This window comes from Typopeltis vanoorti, chromosome 26 (assembly GCF_054136105.1).
Source record: "Typopeltis vanoorti isolate ZY-2024b chromosome 26, IOZ_Tvanoo_1.0, whole genome shotgun sequence".
Classification (NCBI taxonomy): Eukaryota; Metazoa; Arthropoda; class Arachnida; order Uropygi; family Thelyphonidae; genus Typopeltis; species Typopeltis vanoorti.
In genome coordinates, this window is record NC_143574.1 from 29,878,769 (window position 1) to 29,899,752 (window position 20,984).

At 37.5% G+C, this 20,984-nt stretch overlaps 2 protein-coding genes across 3 annotated transcripts in view; one reads left to right on the forward strand and one right to left on the reverse strand.

Annotated features, from left to right (window-relative positions):
- Kaz (E3 ubiquitin-protein transferase Katazuke) overlaps positions 1–18,833 on the reverse strand; it is a 204,426-nt gene extending 185,593 nt beyond the window's left edge. Inside the window, exons 1-2 of one of the 2 annotated variants that reach the window (XM_090414968.1) lie at positions 18,634–18,833; positions 5,251–5,350 (exon numbers count right to left, since the gene is read on the reverse strand). The gene's annotated coding sequence lies outside the window, so the exon portion shown is untranslated. Of the gene's footprint in view, positions 1–5,250; positions 5,351–18,401; positions 18,531–18,633 lie in introns of those variants that run through there. The other variant, XM_090414969.1, reaches the window with a different exon arrangement.
- A 155-nt stretch (positions 18,834–18,988) lies between these two features.
- CtBP (C-terminal binding protein) overlaps positions 18,989–20,984 on the forward strand; it is a 182,766-nt gene continuing 180,770 nt past the window's right edge. Inside the window, exon 1 of the mRNA XM_090414912.1 lies at positions 18,989–19,313. The gene's annotated coding sequence lies outside the window, so the exon portion shown is untranslated. The remainder of the gene's footprint in view (positions 19,314–20,984) is intronic.

Genomic DNA, 20,984 nt, shown 5'->3' on the forward strand with positions numbered 1-20,984 from the left:
GTCAAGCACCTTTTGCGATTCGTGCTGGATCTCTGCAATGATGTCAAAACGGCGACCTCTGAGCTGGATCTTCATCAAGAAGAGGGCAAAGTCTGCAGGAGCCAAATCCGGAGAGTAGGGTGGGTGTGGAAGTGAGATCATGTTGTTTTCGGCGAGAAATTCACGTGCGAGGAGAGTTCAGTGACAGGGTGCATTGTCATTGTGGAGCATCCAGTTTTTCGTGCACCATAGATCTGGTCTTTCGCCGAATGTCCTCCCACAGACGCCTTAAAACCTGGCATCGCTATTGATGGTCTGGCCCCCCTGGGGATGAATTCTCGATGCACAATGCCGCGAATGTCGAAAAAGACTGAGCATGCACTTGGTCGAGCTGTGGACCTGCCTCGCCTTTTTCAGTCGTGGAGATGATGGTCTCTTCCACTGCGAAGACTGTTGCTTCGTCTCAGGGTCGTACCCATACACCCAAGTTTCGTCACTGGTAATGATCCTCGACATGAAGGACTGGTCATCCACAGCATGCTGACGGAGTTCTTAGCAGACTTCGACGTGGTGTTCCTTCTGCTCCTGGGTCAACAGCCTGGGGACGAACTTGGCAGCAATACTGTGCATGTTCAAATCACACGTGAGAATTGCCTGGACTGTTCCGTATGACACACCGACAATAGCAGCAATGTTGTAGAGTGTTCTCTGATGATCCTCATGCACAAGTTGCCGAACGGTTTCAACATTTTCGGGGGTTGAGCTTGTTGAAGGTCTTCCTGATCTCTTGTCGTCTTCCAGTGATGTTCTTCCGCTCTTGAAGTGACCATATCACTCAAAACACCTTGAATGGACTCATTGCAGCATCGCTGTAAACTTGCTGAATCATGTCAAACATCTCTGTGGCACATTTGCCCAGTTTCAAGCAGAATTTCACGTTCGCTCTTTGTTCTAACTTGTTGTCCATGATGAAATCGCAGACGTGGTCAGAATCACACCAGTTGCACAGCTCCCAATGTACACAGGACGATGTCTTTTGGCACACTGACTTATGAAGGTTGGTGCTCCCTGTGACTGTGCATGCAGCATTGTGCTGCCATCTGTTGGCGTGTTACGAAACTAGTCTCAAAATGTTTTGATACCACCTCATATATTAAACAATATGGTCAAGGGCACTGACAATTTGCTTCATGTCAAACTCAAGCTGGTATGACATCCAATCCCACAATTGTATTCACATTATGGTTCTGTAATACGCTATGCACCTCCATTTCATTTACCTCAGTTCCCATATAAGCCTCTTGGCTCTCTTGTTCTGCAATGTCACCACCTGGATGATATACTCTTGCAAAGCATTCATTTAGCAATTCTACTTTTTCAAGTGATTTAGTTACCTCCCTACCATCATTCATTAAAATCATTCTGCCATATGCATTCTTTCTTTCTTTCACTTGAAGCATATCGAAAGAACTTTTTGGGATTTTCTTTAGCCTACATTGCTAACTTCCTTTCATAATCTGCTTTTGCCTTTCTTACCACACTAGTTACCCTTCTGGCCTGTGCCTTGTACTGCATGTACCACCTTTCACCTTAAATTCACTCCACAACTGTTTCTTTTTTTATAGTTCCAGCTTGATGATGATATGCATTTATTTAACTCCCACCTCCTAGGACAAGACAATATGATTACTCTCACCAATTGGTGGCAATGTGGTCATATTGATTATAGAAATTCTCAGATGCAATTACAGTTACACCCCAAGTTATGTAACACACGACTTAGGTAAATTCGCAGTTACGTAATAAATCTAGTAGCATGTATGAACACGTTTTGCAGCTTTACGCAGGTGCATCTTTCACAGCCTTATTGCAGTACAGCAGTAGATACCTTGCACAGTTAGCTCAGTCACTTGTTATTACTGCTAGTTTTGTTGTTTTTTTTTATCCTTAAAATGGAATGAAATGGAAAACCAAATGAGCTGCTAATAAACCTAAAAAAACAAAGGCCTGCAATTACTTCAGAAGAAAAGAATTCGTATGTATGAAGGTGGGAAATTTTTTTCAAGAATAGCTTGGGAAATCGACCTATTTCGACAGTGAATACAATAGTGAAAGATAAAGTTTGCATTGTTGAAAGCACGAAAGGTGCAGTAACATTGAAGGGCACGATTATTACCAAGAAGAAGCTGCCCAATATCAGAAATGGAGAAATTGTTGTCTCACTGGATCAATTATCTGACACAAAAGCAAATACTATTAAGTTTACTGATTATCTAGGAGAAGGCTATGTCCTTATATAAGGATTTAAAAGAGCAGGCTGGCATCACGGAGAGTACATTTAAAGCTAATGCTAAAGCCGAACACTGAGCGGTTTGAAAATGTTAGCCCCCATATCTATACTGATATGTCTAGCTACAAGGCCATCTACTAGGACGAGAAGCGTGTGACCACACAATCTACTCCAGACATGTTTATGAGACACTGTTCACAACAAAGTCAAGATGACAACTCAGACAACCCTGACTACCCTCAGCCTTCAACATCGAAAGGGGGAAACTTCCAGCAGAATAGCATTCCTTAGAACAGGCAATTTAGCCGTTACAAGACATTTTTTTATTTGAAAAGTGAATATTTCAGTTTATTTTCATATTCTTTCATATTATGTATTTTTCATACTCTCATATTTATAGGATGTATATTATTCAAATACAATTGATAATTTTTTTTATAATTGAATTTTTTTAATCACCCCAAAAATGAAAAATATCTGATTAATGGCAAAAAAATTAATGTAAGGCAGCGGTATGAGTAGCCGTCGAACATTTTATTGTATGTATGCAATTTACAAATTCAACTTATGTAAAGGTTTACGGAATGCATTACTTACGTAACTTGGAGTGTAACTGTACTAGATTGAGCACTCTAGAACCCCCTAGTATATTCCACTGCATGCTGTTTCAGGTAATTATCCCTTAGTAACTGTATAAAATCCATTTCCTTCCTCCCATGTGTCCTCTCCTCCTCCTAATCTACGTTCCCATAGTTGAAATCTCCCATAACAATCATCTCACCTCCACTCATTGAGTCTATTTGCTGATGTACACTATCTCCATCTTTTCCATTCCCCTGGTCTATAGCAGCATCCAACTGTATATTTTGTAGGAGGTAATGAAAATAATAGGTTTTACTCAATACATTACAGGTTGATAGCTAACTTGTACAGTGAGCAAGAAGCTACAGTAAGAACAGGTGTTGGATTAAATGATTGGCTTCGGGTCAGCAAGGGTGCCTACCTGCTCCTTGCCTGTTTAGCATCTATGCTGAGGACATCATTCATGTAGTCTTGAATGAGCTTAACACAGGAATTAGGATAGGTGACAAATTGATCAGTAATCTGAGGTATGCTGATGATATCCTTTGTAATGACAAGGAAGAACTAGGATGTATCCTTCACAAAGTTAATGGAATCGGATCAGTATGAACAGAGGACTTCAACTCAACCCTATCAAGACAAAGATTACAGTTCTCAAAGGAAATAAAGATGGAAGCTTCTGAGAAACAAGTGTAATGGAGAAAGAATTGAGTAAGTCAGTAAGTTCAAACACTTGGGATCCGTTATTAATGTGAAGAACTGCTGTTCAAGACTAGGAATATCTAAAACAATAGTCAGAGACTTGTCTAAAATCTGGAAGGATAGATCCATCTCACAGGAACAAAGTTGAGGATTCTGGATGCAGCTATTTTCCCGACAGCAACTTATGGATGTGAGAACCAGAACCTAAAGAAGTTTGATAGGAAAAGAATAGCTGCATGAAAGGTAGACAGATCGGTGCTAGAAAGGATCAGTAAGCTCCTTTAAGATATTGACATAAGCTGAAATACTTTGAACACATTGAAAGGATGGAAGGAGAACTTCTCAAAACAGAAGGTAAAGCTCCTGGAAAAAGAGGAAAGGGTATTCAGTGAGATGAATGAATGGATGGCGTCTAGGGTGACTGATCTTCAAAGAACTGAAGCCTCCAGAAAAGCATACAACAGGATCCCCTTGTGAGGACTGGTGTGAATTATTATTGAGGAATGAGGTGGCCATGCAGCATCTGATGATGTCCAATTAACAGATGGATGATAACTCCAAGTTATAACCTAGTCATTAATGGCATGTTTTATGATGGAATCACCTTACCAAGTAACATTCTGCTTTTTACCTACCTGATTTTTTTTACACTATATCTTACCCAATTTCGTGCTTTCTTATCCTTCCTTCCTTTTCTTTAAATGCCTCTCGACTTTCTGTAATTCCTGTGCTGTATGTCTAATAACCTATTTTAATTTTGCAATTTTCAGAGGTTAATTCATTTTCAATATCCTCAAATTTCACTGAGAACAAGCCTTATTGCTCTCAACTGCGCTGTTCTTGTTAATTCCATTTCTTTTGCATTTCGGCACCATTTTACAACACTGCTTAATATTGCAATATCCCCCCCCCCAAAAAAAAATTCAAAAACACTAAACTCAGCATTAATATACTGTAAAACAATAATTTTTTAATGAAATATAAATAAAGCAGATAAAAATTACCAATTTTACACGAGTGCTAAATTATTGCAAATATTACACATGTATTAATTTTAATACATGTTAATATCAGGTGTATATAGACAAAAAGCCAAATTTATATATATCAGTTCTATCCTATAAGTGGCTTTAACAGGCACTTAAGCACCCACAGCCTTCCAAGTATCAAGTATCCTTGGATTTCCTATAATTACCATAATACGAGGATAAGGTGGTTACCCCCATGTCTCTAAGTATTCTTGTCTGTAAATTGCGTATGTTCTACTGGCCAGTTTGCCTGTTCTGAGGGACGAAAAACTCTACCTCCGTATGAGACCAGCTAACTCATCTTTAGTCGAAAGAGATCAGATAAAGGTTCTTCACATCACTGAGGAGAATTGAACCCAGGCCTTTCCGACCAAAGGGCTTCGTCTATACTGACTGAGCTACAGAGGCTCATAACAATTGTTATAATGCCAAAATCTTATTCTACTTGAGTAGCTACACTATATTTTGAAACTTATGTTAATACCTATACTATATTTTTGATTTATATATATGTATTTGCTTAGATCTTTATGCCATATGAATTACTGAGCATTCAATATCACTGCCTATACCAAATTCATTATAAAGTACTTTTAGGTATTAGTTGCCAAGGAACTATGAAAAACACTTAAAAATAAAAGTTAATCAAAATGAGTAGGCATTACTTACATAGTAACAAGAATACTGGGATTGAGTTAAACAAAAAACAGGGTTGCAGACCCTTTTGACTTGAGTTTTGTCCTCTACAAATACCGAAGACATTAATGCTCTGGAACAATACAAAAAGTAAGAGGTGGAAACTATGCATATAGAATTAACAAAATAAAGTATTTTCTGCACTAAGACACTAAATGGTGACTGTTTTAATATAAATTTTAATATATTTATATAAAGAAACATTAAAAATAAATATGCACTTATAATATGAAAATTTATATAAATGTGTATATGTGTACACAACCAACAGTTCATATATTGTTCAAAGCTGACACCTGTGCTTCCAAACAAGTAGAGGATGTTCCTGAACTTATTCTAGTTTATATTTATTCACCAATAAACATCATGCTTGGTATCTATTAACATAACAGGTTTGTAAAACTACTCACAAAAAATTAATGAATAACATTTTGCATATGTGAATAGAGAAATGCCAAAAGAACAGACAGGCTTTAGGAGAGGTAGAGGAACTAGAGACCAAATAGCAAACATGAGATGGATTATGGAAAAAACAAGAGAATTTCAGAAGGAAGTACTTGTTTTATTGATTATAAGAAAGCTTTTGATTGCATGGATCACAACAGACTGTGGATTGTAATGAGATCAGTGGGAATACCTGAGCATCTAATTGTCTTGATGGAGAACTGCATGACAGCCAAGAAGTTTCAATAAAAACAGTCTTTGGAGAAACAGACAGTGTTCAAGTAGAAAAAGGAGTGAAAAAAGGAATGGCAAACTTAGCCAAACACCCAGCAGGAATTGGTGTCAGAAGCATAAATAATTTAAGATAGCATATGATACAACCTTCATGGCAGAAACTAAGGAAGATCTGGAGTGGTTATTGGTTAAGAGGGAAGCAACAAAGCTAGGCTTAATTTAAACATCAGCAAATCAAAAGTGATGGCTTCTGGCAATTTAAATGAATTTATAATAGAGGGAAATAAAATAGAAATCATTGAAAATTACAATTTACTAAGGTTCAGAATCAGAAATGATGGTAAATGTGAAAATGAAATTAAAAAGGTTAGTCATGGGGAAAAAGCTATGCTAATCCTGACAAAAATTATGAAAGATAGAGGTGTGAATAATGCCACAAAAGTTAGAATTGTCAAACCAATGGTATTTCCAATAGTGATGTATGGATGTGAAAGCTGGATTAAGAAGAAAGACAGAAAGCAAATTGATTCATTTGAATTAGGGGTGTGGGGGAGATTATTAAGAATCCCATGGCCTGCAAGAATGACCAATAAGGTTTATTTATTTATGCTTATGGCTACATGAAACTGGTAAGAGAAAAATACAATCAATTTCCAGAAACAGATGATGAAAATCTTAACATATAAAAGTTTATTACATAAAAGGCACAACCTGATTTCTAAGTCTTTCCTTTTTTTAAAAAAATAAAACAAAAGTAACTTGCCATAATCAAGCTAGGGACAATTATCATCCTGCTGCAACAAGTATGACAAGGCTGCATGTTCTCACAACATAAATGTAGCTGTATCCACGGTTTAAGTAGAGAGCACTTGTCTTGAGAAAACTTGATCCATTAGAGGAGGTCCACTTCACATTGTATCATCATCTTCTAACATGAGGAGGAGTTCTGCTGATACTATGACGAGGACTACGAGATAACGTCTTCGTGGTGAGACAGGACCGTGATCTTCTGTTTCCTTCATAACCACCGCCACCATCATACCAACTACAGGTCAAGGTTCAGGCTGGAAAGCCAATTCAAGGCCTCATCCGTCACCTTGTGGATGTCCTGTAGGCCACCACTGTGAAATTGGTGCCTTGGGCAGTCATACACAATATGAGTAATCGTCTGAGCCACGAGAGAACAAATCACAATAAGGGTGATCTGATAGTCCCCATTTATGTAGAAGGTAGCCACATCTGCCCTGACTAGTTCTGATCCTGTTTATTTATGACCAAATCTTCCTAGGAAGATCAAAACCAGGCTGCGGAGCACAGAGAATCTTCTACCAGGAAGCCGTTTGTTGGACCAGTATTCTCTCCATATGTCAGATATTGATGGCAGCGCAGCAGAAGAGAGTTCGTTGATGGACCAGAGAGGCTTTCTAGATTTGAGACGAAGACTAGGTGGGTTTATGAGAGTCTGGTGTAGGGGCAGGAGCAGGATGCTCATTGCTTTATTAAATTCCTTAATCGAGGCGTGTCTTCTCGTACGTGTGGTGGAGCAATGTTAGATAGAACAGGCAGCCAGGAGAGGGGGGGAGATACTTCTCACTGTCCCACTAATTGTGTGCATGGTAGAGTTTAGCTGGGTGTCTTATAATGTTGTGTGTGTACTTCTTTTCCAGACAGGGGGCACAATATTCTGCTGCAGAGAATGCAAGGGCTAGCAGATGACCTTAAGACTTCTGCACCACAACCCCAGGTTGTTCCAGCAAGCCTTGAAATGATATTATTTCTGGTTTTAATTTTATTGGAGAGGTTCATGATGTGTCTTTTTTGGTTAGGCTTCTGTCCAGGCTCACTCCAAGGTATTTTGGGTGAGGCTCATGTTCTACCATTTTTCCACAGAAAGAAAAGTTGAGTTGTCGATTGGCCTCTGTATTGTACAGGCGAAATACTGAGGACACTGTTTTCATTCGATTTGGCTTCAAGTACCACTGCTTGAAGTACTCTTCCAGGGTTTTCAGGTCTGTGTTCAAAGTTGATAAAGGAGGTGGATTGATGTAAGATCGCTAGTTCATCGGCATACATATAGTTGCTTGATCTGGTATGAGGTAGATCATACACATAGATGTTAAAAAGTATAGGGGATAACACAGAGCCCTGAGGAAGACCGTTGTGAAGGAATCTGGGCCTGCTCTTTTTTCCACCAATATGCACCCGGATCTTTCTGTTGGAGAGAATAGATTCAAAAAGTTGTAAATTTTTTTTTCGCTTTATAATATTTCCTAGTTTAAGGAGGAGGCCCCTGATCCAGACAGTGTCATAAGCAGATGTTAGGTCAATGAAAGTGGCTCCAGATTTAAGTTTCTTCTGGAAGCCCGCTTCAATTTGTGTTGTCAGGGCCAGGACCTGGTCACAGCAACTTCTTCCTGGCCTACAGACAGCTTGTTCAGTCGGGAGTGCTCTTTCGATTAGTAGTGAAATTCTTTTAAGGAGAATTCTTTCAAAGAGCTTAAAGGTAGTGCAAAGCAAGGAGACAGGTCATAGGTTTTTCACATCATTTGGATCCATGGCAATTATTTTGGCTTCCTGCCACAGCTTTGGTAATTTACCAGTCAAGAGAATATTAAAGAACAGAATGCTCCTTGGAGGCGATGGTCACTAAACAGAAGTTGGTGTACTTTGGTCATATTATGTGAACTAATGAATAACTGGAAAACAGTTATGTTGTTTAAGATTGAGGGAATGAGAAAAACGACCACAAAAGAGTTAGATGGACAACATAAAAGAACTTACCAACTTGAATTACTGATAGAAAGGATGAGGTCAAGTGGGATGGAAAACCTTTTGTTCACAGGATCACCAAGAGTCAAAAACGACTGGATGGCACATAATAAAACTGGGAAGATGCCAATAGAAACAGGACAAAATAGTCCCATCACACAGAAGCAGCTCCAAGACAGAAGACATTCAGTTGTTTGCTGACAATGCTAAATTGGAAAGAGCAATGGTAAATGAAAGTGATGCAGACATCCTGAAGGAACACTTAAAGCAGACTAGTAGTATGGGCAAAGGTAAATTGTTACCAGTTTAATGTGGCCAAATGTAAGGTGATGTGCTTCAGGAAGAGATCAGAAACTATGTACTATACTCATGGAATTGAACTACAGGAAACCAATGAGGCCAGGAATTTGGATGTGATTGTGGACAGGAAGGGCATATTGCGAAGGTAACCAAAACAGCACATCATCAGATTGTGTGGTTGTTGAAAAACACACTAATAAGCAGGGATAGGGAGGTTATTGTTCCCCTATGTAAGGCTTTATTTAGGAGAACAATAAGGTCACATCAAGACTACTGCACACAAATATGGATTCCAGGATTCCATGGGAATGAAGAAGTTGTGGAGAGAATCCAGACAAGTGACAAAGATTGTGGTGGGTCTATGGAATGCTCCCTATGAGAATAGATTAACGGTCTGCAATCTTCAAAAATTACCTGATACACAAAAAAGAGGAGACATGATAGAAGCATTTAAATTATTGAAGGGGTTTTATAGGATTCACACTGAAGACTTTTCAATATGACAAGAAGAGAGAGAACAAGGGGGTCACCACTGTGATATAAGCTGTTAGAGATCTCCTACGATTAGTGTTCTGATTTCATGGAGATAACTGTATAATAATTCCTTCAATAATGTTTTTTTCCAGCTCATGCTTTATTATTACTTAATAAAGTCTTAACATTACTTAATATTAGTCTCTGTGGAGTCAGAGACTCATCGTGGGAAGTACATACTATCAACACACAAAGCTCATCCAACCATGCCTTAAACTGATTCAATGTGTATACATTCACCACATAATCAGAAAATGCATTCCACTCACCAACTACTCTCCATGCAGAGACCCCCCCCCCCCCTCCTTACTCCCTCCTTATTAGTTTACAAGGATGGCCTTTTGTTCTATTTCCTCCTCTCCCATTCTATGAAAGATTTCTTCCATGTTAGCCTGATAACAACCCCTGACTAACTCATATCTCAATCATATCCTCCCCTCCTATTCAAGAGGCTTTGGAAGTTGCATTCTTTCAATCTGTCTTCATACTCCACATTTCAAAGCCTACTTATGACCTTTGTGAATCTTCTGTGGATCCTTTTCAACATACCCTTGTCACCATGTAAACCAAGTGACAAAATTCTGTACAGAATAATCCATATTAGGCCTGATCAGGATGTATACAATGTAATCATAACTGCTTTCTTTCCACATTAAGGTCCTCCGCATCACTGCCATTATCTGATGCGATGACTTCACAACTTGTGCAATGTGGCCCTGAATTATCTCCTTGTCTGCCACCACTCCAAGATCTTTCATCCCTTTCCTCCTTTAAAGTTCCACAATTTAGTGTATACTTTGCATCCCCAATTTTGCATCGTTTGCATATCACCAGTTAAACCAATTCCAATATCATTAATATACAATACAGACCTCTGTCTGTAGCATACCACTAGTGACTTTCCTCTTTCAGGATACTACACCCCCACATACAACTTTCTAATACCTATCTGACAGCTAGTCACTGATCCAACTCAGAAGTCTTTTATCCAATTCCATCTGTTTGTTTATTCAACAGTTTGTCATGTGAGAATCTATTAAAAGCTTTTGCAAAATCTAAGTATACCACTGTATATGCATTTCCCTTGTCCAAGACATTTGTTATATTATTATGATTACATGACACCTCCAAGGACTTGAGTGAGGTCACTCAACTCTCCATCTACATCATTTAATCCACCAACTACAAAGAACCACTATTACCATCATAATCTACATACAATGCCATCATCGCAATTGCCAACACCATACAGCATGATCATATTGCTATAGTTGATCTCCCTTTAACAAACCCATGCTGACAACCACAGAGAATAGTGCTGTTACTGACCCATTTCTGTATCTTATTTCTCACTAATTTCTCCAGCACCTTAATCACAAATCCAGATATACCTATAATTTGTAGTCACAGCTTTATCATCATTTCTGAATGAGAAATATGTTTAGCAATTACCAGAACAATATGACATTAACCCCACTGGCAGGCAAGCTTGCTTGCAGGTAATTATCCTTCAGTAGCTGCATAAATTCCATTTCCACCATGTCAAGCACCATTTTTTCCCTTCCAAACTATGTCATCATTGCTGAAGTCACCCATAATTATTACATGATCTGCATTCATTTCACTAATCTACCAATGAATGACTTCCACATCTTCCTGAGTACTATCTGGTCTATAACAGCAGCCAACATGTTTGGTCATGTTGGCCTCCTTCTTCTACCATATATTCTTCAAAATGAACCATCATCCTTAGACCTAAACTCCTCATCTTTTATTTTAGTTGAAGTTCTACAGATATCATCAGCACTACTGCCTAATTTCATCTATCCTTCCTGAATATAAAATATCCCTGACATTCTATTCCAGTAACGGTATCATCTTCTGTCAACCATGCCTCACATATGGCAATAACTTTTGGCCAAGTCAAGCTGACCAATGCTAAAATCTCTTCTCCTTTATTTCTGATACTTTTAGCATTCATATACATGAATTCCAACATGCCTTTGGACCCATGAATTATATATAAGATGAAAAAGCCTACCATATCTATATGAGACAGAGTAACCTCAGCATACAAGACTGTTTTAGCTAATGTTCGCATAAAAAAAATCTAAATGCAGCAGTCCTGTAGTGACTTATAAAGAGATGAGTTAACTTTTTACTGAAGAGCCAATTTTCATTTATGGCCACATTAATAAACATAATACTCCATAACAGCTGAAATGAAGTTTATGAGAAAAACTGCAAAGTATACTCTATTGATCACAAAAGAAATGAAGAAATTATATAAGAATTAAACCAGGAATCAGTAATAGAAAAAAATATAAACATAAATGGATGGAACACATTCAAAGAACAAAAACAGAAAGATTACCAAAACAAGCCTTAAAGTACAAGCCATTAAGAAAAGGAAAATAAGGACATCCTCTTAAAAGGTTTACCGATGACTCCTAAGGCCGGAACAGGCCACTCTAGGCCTAAATCCTTGATAGGCATGATGATGATGATGAGTAAACAGCCACACCCTATAAAAATATGCAGTGTGATGCTCCTTTCAACATATGGATTAGAACTATATTTTTTTTTCAAAGATTGAATGATGATTGTTTTATCTTCTTAAAGAACACTTTCCATCACCTCTCTCCATGTGTTTCGCAATTTGAATTAACAAGCAGCAGGTGTGTGGGGGGATAAAAGTATTGGAGAAGTTAGTTAAAAACAGAAATTCAGAAATGGTGGATAAGAATATGATACTCTATGTGTGGGGGGGGGAGGGGGGGGGAAGCAGGCATAGCTTTGTTCAAAGTCAGTCTTGCCTTAGTAATTTATTAAATATTTATAGGAGGTGGAGGAAGCATGGGATCTTGGTGGATAAAATACTCCTTATATTCTATTCCAGTAACAGTATCAAAGAATTGAGGTTCAAGGAACATATTGTAAAAGTGATAAAAACAGCACAAAGGATACTAAGACACTGACAAGTAGAGATAAGGATGTGATCATTCTGCTGTACAAAGCTTTGATCAGACCACATCTGGACTACTGCATATCAATTTGGTCACCTGTATTGCTAGGTGAGAAGTAAGCTCTGGAAAAAGTTCACAGGCAAATAGCAAAAGCAATATTGAGATTATGAAATACTGACTATGAAGACAGGTTGAGAGAATATAAATTACAGACTAGTCAACAGGCAGAAGAGGGACAATATGATTGAGACAAATTGTTAAGGGGTGCTTATCATATAGATTCATGGGATATTTTCAAAGGGTTAAAAGAGGGAAGGGGATAGAGACAATAGGTCATTCTTAGAAGTTGTATAAAGGTGTTCTGCATAACAGAGTGTAGCATGACTTTTTTTGCATGGTGAGTGGTTGGTGAATGGAATTTATTACCAAATGAAGTGGTGAGGGCACAAACATTGAGCAAATTTATGACGAGGTATGATTAACATTATCTCTGTTAGAATGCATTTTAATATTGCCTCCAGAAGGTGTTTGTATAATAATAATGAATGACAGCTGAGGTGGATAAAAAAGAATGGCGCTACACAATGATACTGCTGGATTTCGTTAAGGTATCTGACAGGATACCTCCTAAAATCAGTGGCACACCCAGAGGAGGGGGGCCTGGCCCCCTCCATAGGAAAAAAACACTACAAAATTTTCCAAAAATCTTTCCCTAATTAAAATTATTTTTTTAAAAATTTATGTTGTGTCGTGTCATCTATTTCTATACTATTTATGAATAAGCAATCATTGCAGATGCTCAGTCATAGATCGTATGCTTTGTGTAGTGTGTATTCTCAAATTGTCTACTCAACTCAGGCCCCCTCCAAGATTAAATCCTGAGTGCGCTACTGCCTGAAATACTGTACAAATTGGAACAAATGGGATGGATATAAAACTGGTGATGTGGATACGAGAATAGCAGATGGATAGATACCAAAAAGTAGCATATGAAAGAGCAGGTGATCAGTAGTGTGCTGAGGCTCTGTACTTAGACCATAAATGATTTGAAAGGAGATATTCTGTTGTTTGCTGATGATGCAAAGTTAGAATAATAGTTAACCAAGGCAATGTATACAGCTTATAGGATGATTTAAATAAGCTGACAGTATGGGCAATAGACAATTGATGTCAGTTTAATGTGGAAAAGTGTCAAGTTATGCATTTTCGGATTAAAAAATTATAAGTTGTATAGCACTTTGAAGGAATTGTACTGCAGGAAATTAATGAGGCTAAGGACAAGGATTTGGTGGATGGAAGAGCTGATGTTCAGAGGGCGTAGCTCATAGGATTACTTGGTTAATCCTATGAGCTACACCTTGGACTGCATTTGAGTGGTTATGGTGTGAGTCGCTTGGAGAGACTGCTGCTGGAAGGTAGAGAAGTGAATAGAGAGAATGAATCAGATCGAGAGGGGAGTGATGTGGAAGAGCAGGAGAGATTGAAGGAGTGGAAATGAATGTGGAAGTGAGTGGTATGAGTATAGAAAATGAGAGAATGGGTGTGCAAGAGGAGCAGGGAAACGGCGAGGCTCAGGGTGGACAGGGATACACAGCGTGAGAAAGGTGGATGCTCCAAGAGGAGGTGAGAGAATGTGTAGGCAGGAAAGTAATGGGATGATCAGGGATCAAAAGGAAACAGATGGAATTGCAAAGGGTTCTAAAATGAAGAAGCAGAAAGGGAAATGGCCCCAGTCCAGCATGGAGAGATCACATCGAGTGAGTGGTATCAGTGGAACTAGCTGTAGATCCAGAAATGAGTTGTTGTGTTTGTATACCAATGCTAGAAGTATAAGAAACAAGGCGGATGAAATGGTTGCACTAATTGCGTCTGTGCACCCAGAGATTGTCGGAATAAGTGAGACATGGTTAGATGAGGATGACATCCTGACAGGAATAGAGATGGAAAGGTATGATGTGTTTCGTGAGGATAGAAGGAGTAAAAAGGGAGGGGGAGTGCTATTGATGATAGAGAAAGAGTTATGTCCATACAAGGTAGAGATGCAAGAGGGAAATGGGGCCAGTGGTTTTGAGGCAGTATGGTGTGAGATAGAGGTGAATAGAATCAAATACTTGGTGGGATGTTGTTATAGACCTGGTAATGTGGATGGTGGTGATAGTGAAATGTATAGTCAAATAAGCCAAGCAAATAAGAAAAGGATGATCATTATGGGTGATTTTAATTATGGCAATATAGACTGGAATGAAGAGATAGCAACTGGAAGTAAAGAAAATGAGTTTCTTGAGTTTTTGAGGGATAACTACCTCAGACAGTATGTAACAGAGGGCACAAGAGGATTAAGGGTCTTGGATTTGGTCATCTCATCGGAGGATGTAATTATCAATGAGGTATCAAATCATCCACCAATTGGTGAAAGTGACCATGAGGTGATTACTTGGGTGGTAGCCAGCAGTGCAAGGACCCCTGTGAAAAAAGGGTATATGTGGAACTACAAGGGGGGTGATTATGAAGAGCTCAGGAGACAGCTTGCAGGTGTAGCATGGAATGAGGAGTTAGCTGGAAAAGAGATCAATGCAGCTTGGGGGATTTTCAAAAAATATTTAGTGGATGCAATGTCTAAATGTATACCACGGGTGAGAAGGTTAAATAAGTTAGGTGTGAGATGGATGAATAAAGAGATTAAGCATGCAATACAGAGAAAAAGGGCATTGTGGAGGCAGCATAAGAGAAGTGGAAGTAACCAATTTCATGAGTTCTACAAAGACCAGGCAAGGAGAGTGACTTGGTTGGTGAGAGTAGCTAAAGAGAGGTATGAACAGCAGTTAGCTAATGAAGCTAAAAAGAATCCTAGGGAGTTCTTTCGATATGTAGCCAGCAAAAGAAAGAATGATTATGGAAGGATGACATTGATTGGAGGAAATGGTATAAAGACAGCTGTTGCAGAATGTGTGGTGGAGATACTTAATGAGCAGTTCATAAAGATCTTTCAATCTTGTGAATGTGACTTCATGGAGAGATTAAGAGCAGTTGATGATGGGGAGGAGAGACTGACTGTAAGTGAGCAAGAGGTGTTTGGGGAGTTGAGTAAACTAGATGTAAATAAGGCTGTGGGACTTGATAATATATCACCGCGTATTCTGAAGGAATGTGCCAGAGTGTTGACACCTGCCTTGACATATTTTTTTAATACGAGTCTTGCACTTGGTCAAGTCCCTAAAGAGTGGAAGGAGGGCAAGATTGTGCCACTTCATAAAGGAGGTGATCGAACTCAAGCATCAAACTATAGGCCTATCTGTGTGTCAGGTGTTGTGGTTAAGTTGTTGGAGAAGCTTGTGAGAACTAGGATCCAGAGTTGGGTTGACAACAATGGTATAATCTTTGATGGACAGCATGGATTTGCTAAAGGGAGGTCGTGTTTTAGTAATCTACTTACTTATTACAATAAAGTGACTGCTTCCTTGGACAGAGGAGAAGGATACACAGTAATATACTTGGATTTTGCAAAAGCTTTTGATAGAGTACCTCATGATAAGTTGACAGTCAAACTAGAGCAGATGGGGTTGGATATTAGATTAGTGCATTGGATTGGAGACTGGCTATCTGATAGGTATCAACAAGTTGTGTATGGGGGTGCAATATCCAGGAAAAGGAAAGTCACTAGTGGAGTGCCTCAGGGATCTGTTTTAGGCCATTACTATTTAACTTGTGATATTGGCGAAGATTTGGATGGAAATATTCAGTTGTTTGCAGATGATGCAAAGTTGGGTCGAACCATAAAGAGTAGTGAAGATGTTGTGGCCTTGCAAGAAGACTTGAATAAATTGAGTGATTGGGCAAGCAAATGGGGATGCGAGTTCAATGTTGCAAAATGTAAGGTTTTAAAATTTGGAAAACAAAGATGGGATGCAGAATTTATGCTTGGTGAGAATATATTGTTGGAAGTAGAGGAAATAAGAGATCTGGGAGTGATAGTGGATAAGGATCTAAAATTTAGGGGACACATCGCCAAAATTGTGAAGACAACACAAAGACTTCTGGGAATGATGAGGAAGACACTGACGTGTAGAAGTAGGGAGATTCTTGTTCCATTGTATAAGGCTTTGATTAGGCCACACATGGACTATTGTGCCCAGATTTGGTCACCTGGTTTTCAGAAGGATGAAGAGATGTTGGAAAGGGTGCAAAGGCGACTGACTAAGGTAGTTTCTGACCTCTGGAATGTCGAGTATGAGGAAAGATTGCAAATTACATCTTTTCAGAGTCTAGTGGAGAGAAGGAAGAGGGGAGATATGATAGAGACCTACAAGTTGGTGAGGGGTTGTTATAGGATCAATGGTGGAGAAGTTCTACATAGAATAGTGGGAGATCAGTGGAGAACCAGAGGTCATACCTGGAAACTGTATAAAGAGGGTGTGAGTAGGGGAGTGAGAGGCAGGTTTTTTTCGTGCAGAGTTATGAATGATTGGAATGCCTTGCCTGAGAGTGTGGTGTCTGCAAGGAGTTTGAATGTGTTTAAGACCCGGTATGATGAGATGTGTGTGAGATAAAAGGACCTCCTAGATGAGTCTTTGACTCCATGAGGTCTTGTTTTAATAATAATAATAATAATAATGAAAAACACATTAACATGCAGAGATAAAGTTATCATTACTCTTTATAAGGCACTGATATGACCACACCTGGATTACTGTGTTCAGGTCTGATCATCTGGATTTCTTGGGGATGAAAAAGTGGTGGAGAAGATTCAGAGACGAGTGACTAAGTTGGTGAGTGGTCTGTGGAATGTTCACATGATGACAGATTGAGTGTCTTTAGGTTGAGAAAGTTGGTTAATAGGTGGAAAAGAGGGCATATGATATAAACATTTAAGTCACTAAGAGTTATAAAGGATTAATGCAGGGGAAATATATCAATAGTTGGCTAGAGGTGAAAGAACAAGTCACTTCCTGGAAATTGAGTATGTGGTTATCAAGATTTTTTTTGGTTGGAATGCATTGCTAGAGTAAGCTGCAAGTACTTCATCTGTCAATGACAGGTAGGACAAATACTGTGTGGATAGTTTGTTGGAACTGTACACATGAAGGTATCCATATAATAATTACAGGTGGTTTTGATGACTGTGATACATTCAAAAATGTTTTAATTCAATGCACTCTCAAGTGATATTTATTTCTGTAAATAGTATTAAGTATTATGTGCATATTAATTATTGCATTAATTAAATAAATTATTTCTTAAAATGAGTATACCTATTAATGATACATGCAATAAAGTGGTTAAACATAGTTCATTATTTGGAAAGCTAACCGAAACACTACACCTCAATCTGGATACTTGCTGAATTCGGAATGGCAGTAATTATGGCGCATGGTATAATTTCAGTATAAATATGTATGTTCAAAATTCCTAACACTTTTTTTTTTTCTTGCAGCAGTCAGACATATTAACTAGCAACATATGTTGAAGTTGCATATTTCATATAGTGTTTATCAATTTATGACCCAACTATTCTGAGGCATGATCAGTGAAAAACGTTATACAACCGAAAATTCGGTAAGCATTTCCATGCCGATAAATATATAGATAACAGTTTTAAAGTGAAAATGAAAAATAAATAAATGAGAATGTTCACAACTAATTTATAATCGATTTTAATATTTGTTACCTCACTGATCATGCTGATTTTTAAAGAAATATTATGTTATAATTGTTAATTGGTCATTATGTTTGTCCTATTTTTATATACACATAATTTTTTCAAAACGTTTGTATAATACTTATTGTTATGCTTAAGCTATTTGTGATTCTTTGCAACTATCGCAAGCTCTTCCATATATCATCTATAAATTACGTCAAATTCTGAGAAAACATACATACACGTCGTGTTAATCAGCCCAATAATTTAAATACCATGTCGAACATCCTTTGAAACGGTATATACTTTTCCAAACGCAAATTACACGTTACAAACTTTCCAACTTTGAATTCAATAATATGAATAATAACAGTGATTTTTCTTTTAGAAATCCATCCGCAGTAAGCTATAGGTGTGACAGAATTCCTGTAAAACAACGCGCAAAACAAATAATAATACTGGAAAAATCCTTACCAACAACCATTATAGAAGAATTATACACAATAATCACTGTTTAAAACAGTACTTTCAGATATTTACAGATAAAACTTGTCCTCTGAAAAGCATAAAGAATTTCAGTCGAGAACGTAACAGTTAAAGCGTGCTTGATCTGATACTCAGCTATCAATAATACATGTGGGGGAAAAAAAAAAAACACACACTTGCGTAATAGGGTTTGTCTTGACAATACAGTTGTTAACGATAAACCTAGTAATACAACTTCACTCTGTCTTGCCATAAACTTCTCGCTGATACACGAGACTTTACGAGAAAATCTGTCCACCTCTCATGTTCAGAGATTCAGCTTCAAAGGCGGTTGGCTGGTGGCTACGTCATTTGTGTGAATATTTCACTTTACGCGGATTTTACTGAATTTTGTTTGATGCTAAACTACAAAAAAACTCAAGATTACCAAAAAATCAACAAGAAGAGAATTGGTTTAGACAAGAAGTGATAACGGTAAAAGAAAACGAGAGAAGACAGGTGAACTAGTCGGAATTAATTTGTTATATCATCTTTTCGCATCAGAAAGTGTAACATCGGTGAAGTGGAGGACAAGCCTTCGTTTCGTCGACTGTCTTTGTTTGATAACCTCGCTAAGTCGTTACCACAAGAAGAGGACAGTGCGAACTGCGGGTGGAGGAAATAAGAAGGTAAAAGCCTGTTCGTTATGACACTAAATACAATGTGCATATTGAATTTTTCCATTATATAGTTCCATTTTTTTCGGTTTTTGTAACATAATTTCATGTACAACAGATTCGACTGCTGTTTGACTTGAACAGTAATAAATCTTAACAATTATAATTAAACCGAAATTTTTAATTCGTAATGTTACATACTAAAACTTAGATAAGTTTTAATGTAGTAGATGTAAATAATGCATTATTCATAATTTCAGTTTGATACGAACTTATGATTGGAAAAAAAATTAATGACACATAAGTTCAATAAAATCTTAATAGTCATGTTACTGAACTATATTCGATTTTCATTTTGTAACACACTAACTGTAATTATATAATCGCTACGTATATTTTTCTTGTTAAATCATTAGTTCTACTACGAGAATCGCTAGTGAGTTACAGGGTACTTCATCATCAATGAAAGCCTGTAGGCGTTCACCTCTTTGAACTCTTCATCAGCATCAAACTGTCATCAAACTTTTCTCTGACATCTGAATCGGCCTTCTTGTTTATACTGAACTTTCGAGAAATGGCAGTTTCTCGAAAGTTCAGAAAAAAATGCCGTTTAAATTTAACCTTTTTTTAAATTTAAGAATTTATTTTCGCAGTTACATTATTTTGTTTTAATTTTGACATTCATATATTTGAGATGCAAGTTAGCCCTTTTCATGCGACTTGCCTTAAAAAATACATTTTAATGATGAATGCTTAAAAAACTAAACAACTTTAATGTTTTGAATGTTATTCGAAGCATTTGTACATCGGATTTAATCCAGTTATGATATTTCATGAAATTGTGCATTCCAAATAATATACTTTAATTAATATTAACCGAATAATCCGTGGATGTAATTGAATTCCTCATAAATATCTCTTATTTTTCAGCTTATATAATTTGAATGGTGCGTTTAAAATTGTGTGAAAATATGCCTGATAAATTTAATACAGCAAATGATGTATCTTAGATTGCTAAAATTAATTTCATGTATTCTGAAATGGTTATGGTTTCAGCATTTTTTTAAAAATATCAAACAGTTTATCCTGATTTAGTTCTTTTAACATAGTATTAATCACAATAACTAAGATCTAGGAAAGCAGCAATATTATTATATCTTATCATAAAATATATTTTCATCTATAAATATCCAAGTTATGCATACAGAGGTTTGTAGATGAGGTTCTATTCAATGACTGCTTTTTTTTTTTCATACTAAGAAGTTATTTGCATTAAGCATTGTCCAGTGTTCCATTATTAATAGTGCAAGGGGGAGAAAAAAATAGGTTTAACACACATGAACTAAAATCTGAATGAATTCTATATCATACCTAAACATTTCTAGCAACAGATTCTGCATAAAACTACTCAAAACTTCATATATCCAGAGAAGGGATGTAGCTTTAATGTGCCCAAATGCCAAATTATGCACAGGATAAGTTCAGGTGGAGTATTACATTGATAAATAGTATTGGATGAGGTGAAGGACTCAAGTATGTTGATGGCAGATGCAGGTCGCACTGTAGAAATTATTTGATATTAAGCATCAGTCCTAGAAGAGCATGCCTTGTGACAGCACTAACCAATAGGGTGATTATTTCATTATTTAAGGAATCCACATCAATAAAGATACAGGAATCTGC